Here is a 6,000-nt window from a genome sequence, read left to right as displayed (position 1 = left end):
AGGCTGAAAGTTATGGTGAAAACAAGGTGCTGCGGACACTGTTACTGTAGGTCAAAGTTACAATCAGGTAAACCACAAAGCTGAAAAGTTTTCTTGACTTCTTCAACATTTTAAAATACCAATGGGGAGTTAAAAACCACTTGCATGTGGAGGGGTCGGCTCAAGATGCTTCCAGAGACACAACAAACAGGATGGGGACACTCTGCAGGAGCCACTGGAGGGACATCATGGTGGGGCCCACATACATTATCAACCCTTATGGAGCCTCCACGACCTAAAAGGCTATTTTTAATGAAAAAATAAGTCCCTTATTTGCATAATTGAAGGAATGGTCAAAAGGGAACCTAACTATGGTTAACTACCTACCCTAGTCAAGTTTAACCTAACCCAAGGTTTTGTACAACTATAAAAAGGCCCTTTGGCAAGCACAAAAACACACACACCTACTCCATTTCTGCAAATAAGCTCCTCTAAGGTTAGGGAAGCCCTAATATCTCTCTCCTCTTGTATCCCTATCCATTTCCTAAGCTCGCTATCATAAGCGGCACCATAGAGAGAGCATCAATATGCTATTGCTACCATTCTCTTGCAAACATTTCTCTTATCATACTCATCCCTAAATAAGGATTGTAGATTCTATATGAGAGCAAGGATATCAAGTTCAATGATCTATCTCATGGTTTGATCTTGCAATTGGGGTGTCGTCGTCACACTTTTGCTCTAAACGCATGTAAAATTGGTAAGCCTATCTTCGCAGCTTTTCATATTTTGTGCTCATTGGGTTGCTTGTTTGTTGAGAAAGTTTTTGTGCACCATGGTGTCTATTTTCTTGGATTCTCTCCTTATGTTGTGTGTAAGTAAGTCTTGGGGCTGCATAGATGGAGAAGAGCTCTCTATGCATGCCGCCTTATGTGTGTAAGTAGTCTCTTCTTTTGGGAAAGGAAAGGAGTTGTCAAGTATTTGTGTATTGTGGTGTTTTGAGTTTTGAGGTTTTGTGATTGATTTTCTTAGAAGTATATGAGCACTAATATGGTGAAAGTCAATCTTTGCATGTGAGTTTGTGCAGCGTTCAAAGGGATTGCTTAAGGAGTGTGTGTTGAATGGTTGAAGGGAATTTTGTGTTGAAGCACATAAGGAAGGTGTGTGTGTGTGTGTGTGTGTGTGTGTGTGTGTGTGTGTGGTTTGTTTCGGTTTCCTTATTTCTCCATAAAAGAGGGTGGTGCCCCTAAGAAATATGCGTGTGTAGGGTCTCACGGAGTGGTTGTCTGGTGGGAGCCTTGAGTTGAGTCCCATCTCAAAAAATCCGCTCTCATAAAAGTGGTGCCCCCACTGAGGAACTTTCCTAATTGCCTTCTATTCTCCTCATGAACAATAGAGTTGCACCATATGCTTTTCATTTTTCACAACGCATCAGAATTAACATTTGTGTAGATCGCAAATTTTTTTACCAACAACGCATTGTTTTTATGTTTGGAGCAGAAAGACTTGGTGAAATCTTGGCATCTCCAAATCCCGTCATTCTTCCCTTCATTAATTATGATGATTCATTTGATGTCCATGTTTTTATTTTGTTTTGAGGCAGGGACAAGAGGCGCTTAGATAGCGATCCACTCAAAGGAAACTTTCTTCAAGAGAAAGAAAAAGGAGAACACATTGACACATGAACCAACCTGGAGCTGCTTCTCCTTTTACACCCATAGCTCGTCAATCTGTGCACATCATAATTACTACAAAATTTAGATTTCAAGCAACCATTAGGAGAATGTTTGGACCCCCTCGCCTTAATGAAATTAATGCCTCAATCAACCCTTTTATTTTGCCTATGATAAATTATGAACTAACACTTGATGTATATATTTTCATTTTGATGTGATCACTCATCGTAGTCAAAACTTTGTGGTACACAAGCCTCCTTGTATTGTAAAAATGTCAAGAACTTTTCCTACCTTTCATTCTAAAAATGGTGAGGATGCACAAGAATTTCTGGATAATTTGGAGATGGCACACCTCATCTCTGGGAGAGATCAAGAAGAGGTAAAGCTGCGTGCTTTTCCACTCGTTCTCAAAGGGGAGGCTAAGGCATGGTACGAGGCCTTGCAACCTCAAAACAAAACCAATTGGGAGAGGCTACGTGCAATTTTTCTTGCCAAATTTGGGCAAGGAGATACTCCAGAGGATCTTTGGAATTGTCTACTTCAACATAAACAGGTATTCCTTGAAGACTACCCATCTTATGAGGCCGTTTTCCTTAACCTATGGGATAGATGGGAGGCTACCTTACAAAACCAAGGTGGTGCACCAAAATTTCTAAAGAAAGATAGGTTCATGGCCGGCTTGTATCCAATTTTGAAGACCAAGGTAGAGTTAAAATTCCCATCAACATTTGAGGAAGCACGTGAGGTGGCCATGGTAAAATTCAAGAAGCTAGATTTTCAAGCACATAGAACAAGAGACCTAAATGAAGTCATTGAGAGGGATTCTTCACCAAGCATGGGAGCACAAGTTAGGGGCTCTCTTGCCCAAACTTCACAAATAGGGGAAGGATCACAACAAGAGATCTTGCAAAGATTAACTCAACAACTAGAGAGTCTCACCTTGAATCTAGTGCAGGGCCTACCCCAACAACGACAACCAAGAGAAGGGAATCGCAATCAACGACGTCAAGCACAAGAGTTGAGATGCTGGAATTGCAACGAAGTTGGTCATGGCATGTATAATTTCCCTCACCCTCGAAGGTTTCCAGGGGACATATACCCTCCTAGACCCCCTCCGCTCATGGTGCAGCAAGAGCATGCTCAAGCCCCGCAAATTCTTCGTCGACCACCAGCACCTCCAGTGGAAAACATCCCTCCTGTCTCACCAGTGGAGGAAGAGAGAGGAGTAAACGTCATAACGCTAGAAGAGGAGATAGAGGTGAGCCCTATACATTTTGATGTTATGCCAGCAGAAAAGCGCACAAGAGCACACAACAAGGATGAAGACACAAGGAATGAAGAGTCAGAACCTGCAAGGAAGGAGAGGAAGAAAAATTCAAAGAAGGAGGAAGGAGGCAAGAAGCAGAGGTCAAGGCGAAGGGAGATCGGCATCAACGATTTTCCATTAGGAAATAATATGGAACCCTACAACATCTTAGAATATTTGCAAACTCAAAAGCCCAATATTTCTTGGCCTCAACTCCTACATCTATCACCCAAGGTGAGAAAGCACTGGTCCAAACTTGTAAGCACAAGACTCCCAAGAAAGAAAGAAAAGGTGACAGTAAAGGCATTGACTTCAAAGCCACAACAAGATGTGGAACCTATTGTAGATGCTTATGTAAGGGGTAGGAAGGTATCCAATGTGTATGTTGATGGTGGAGCACAAATGTGTGTGATCACGGAAAGAGCCATGAATAGACTAGGGCTTGAAATCACTAAATCCTCTAATTGTCAAGCTAGGCTGGCCAACAATGCAAGTGTGAAGTGCCTAGGGATCATCGAGAATGTAAAAGTTTCTGTATGTAATATAGATGCACGTGTGGACATGTATGTTATGCCAGCCAAGGGGGAGGGCTATCCCATCATCCTAGGGATGCCTTGGCTCATTGCTGTGAATGCAGATCAAAAATGGGGACGAGGACAATTGATTCTCAAAAAGGGGCAACATGTAGTATACGATTGGCATGAAGGAAAGCAGCTCGACATCAACTATGAGACCACGGATGATGAAGAAAGTGAAGAGAGTTTTGACTCAAGCGATGAGGAAAGTTCAACCACTACATGCAATAGCGAAGAAGAATCATCTTTGGAGGTAATGGGAATCATCTTCAACACATCAGAAACTCCATCAATAGAGGTTGACCCAACAAAGGAGCAAACAAAGGATGACAAAGGTAACCACAAGCACTTTGAAGACTTTGAGAGGATGCTTGCAAAAGATCTTACCCCTGAGGAGAAGCGGTCCTACATCGATATGCTCAAGAGGTATCCCAATTTGTTTATCACTGATTACTCACAAATTAGAGGTGTGGATGTTATAGAGCATGGCATAGAATTAAAACCAGGTACTAAACCTGTGGCTCAAAAGCTAAGGCGCCTAGGAAAAATACAACAAGAGGCACTTTTGACAGAGGTTAACCGACTCCTCAAAGCTGGTTTCATTTACCCTGTGTCTAACTCTGAGTGGGTGTCCCCAATTGTAGTAACCCCTAAAAAGAACGGAAAATGGAGGGTCTGTGTTGACTACAAACCGCTCAATGCTGCAACAAAGAGGGATCATTTTCCTCTTCCTTTCCAAGATGAAATCTTAAACGAAGTAGCCGGCTATGAATGTTACACAGTGTGTGATGGGTATTCAAGGTATTTTCAAATCAGAATAGCAGAAGAAGATGAATTAAAAACCACTTTCATCACACCTTGGGGTTGCTTTGCCTATAGAGTGATGCCATTTGGAGTCACAAATGCTCCTAGTACCTTTATAAGGTTTACAACTCTTGTCTTTCAGCCCTTCTTTGGAAAGTCAATTAGGGTTTTAATGGATGACTTCTGTATCTATAGTAGCCAAATACTTCATTGCCAAAAAGTTGAGGAGGGGCTTAGGAGGCTTCATCAATTTGGGGGACAGCTTAATCCTGAGAAGTGTCACATTGCAGAGTCACAAGTGGTATTGCTAGGTCATGTGGTTTCTTTGCAAGGAATTCAAGTGGATCCATCAAAAGTAAATGCTCTCTTGTCACTACAACCACCAACGACAACCAAGGAGCTCATGACTTTCAACCACAAAGTAAGGTACATGTCTCGTTTCATTCACCTTCTAGCGGAAGCTATTGCACCTTTGCACAAGCTAGCAAACAAACCCACATTTGAATGGAGAGAGGAACACGAATTATGCTTTACTGAAGTAAAAGGTATTCTCAACTCTCTTCCAACAATAATGCCACCAAATCCAAAGGATACATATTACATCACGCCAAGTGTAGGAATGGAGGCCATTGGTGTAGTTCTCATGCAAAAAGACCCAAAAACATGCTACATGAGGCCAGTATACTTTGCAAGCAAAGTCATGACCGCTGCAGAGAAGGGCTACACCGATATGGAGAAGGTGGTATTCACAATTATGTTTGCGGTAAGAAAGTTCCGATCATATCTCTTACCTGCACCATTTGTCATTCTCACCATGGAAAACAATTTACCATATGTTGTGCAACACATGAGCCTCTCATCTAGGATAGCCAAATGGGTTCTAGAACTTCAAGAGTTCGAATACACTTTTCTTGTGGAAGATAGCACAAGGGTAGGTCTTGCAGACATTCTCACATACAAAGTGAGAGAAAGGAAAGAGTCACCAAAGGCAGGAGACAAAGATACACCACAAAATAATGAGGAGGAGATGGACAATGCACACATTTTGTGCTTTGATGGAGCTTACCGACGACAACACGATCAGGAAGTACGAGGGGTTCTTATTCTAAGTCCACAAAGGGAAGTTCTTGTTAAGAAAGGTATCACCTTGGAAAATGTTCATTCTAATAATGAGGCTGAGTATGTCACCTTAAAGTTGGGGCTTGAAGAATGCAGAAAACTTGTCATCGAAAGACTTATAATAAGAGGTGATTCCTTACTAGTTATTAGGCAAATCCAAGGGATATGGAAGTGCAAGAACCCTACTCTAGTGGAGTGGCTTAGACAGGTGAAGGCTTTGATAAAGAACTTTGAAGCTACACAGGTACAACATGTTGTGAGAACCCTCAACAAGGAAGCAGATTATCTCGCCAATGAGAAACTTCAGATCATGGTGGGAGGTGTGAAGCTCTACGAACCAAAGTACCAAGGCCAAGAGGAATTGAAGGACATCATATTTTTCCTCCAAACTGGTGAGTGCCCTAAACACTTGGATAAAGTGCAAAGGCATAGGTTGGTAAAAAAGGCAACTCCTTACCAACTCATAGGAAATGATCTGTATCATAAAGGGAAAGATTTGGTGCTAAGAAGGGTGCCCTCTGTTCAAGAAATAGAGAGAATC

Source organism: Adiantum capillus-veneris, chromosome 5, assembly GCF_014529385.1.
Source record: "Adiantum capillus-veneris isolate H3 chromosome 5, ASM1452938v2, whole genome shotgun sequence".
Taxonomy (NCBI): domain Eukaryota; kingdom Viridiplantae; phylum Streptophyta; class Polypodiopsida; order Polypodiales; family Pteridaceae; genus Adiantum; species Adiantum capillus-veneris.
The sequence above is the reverse complement of the archived record's forward strand: the minus strand, read 5'-3'. Positions refer to the sequence as shown.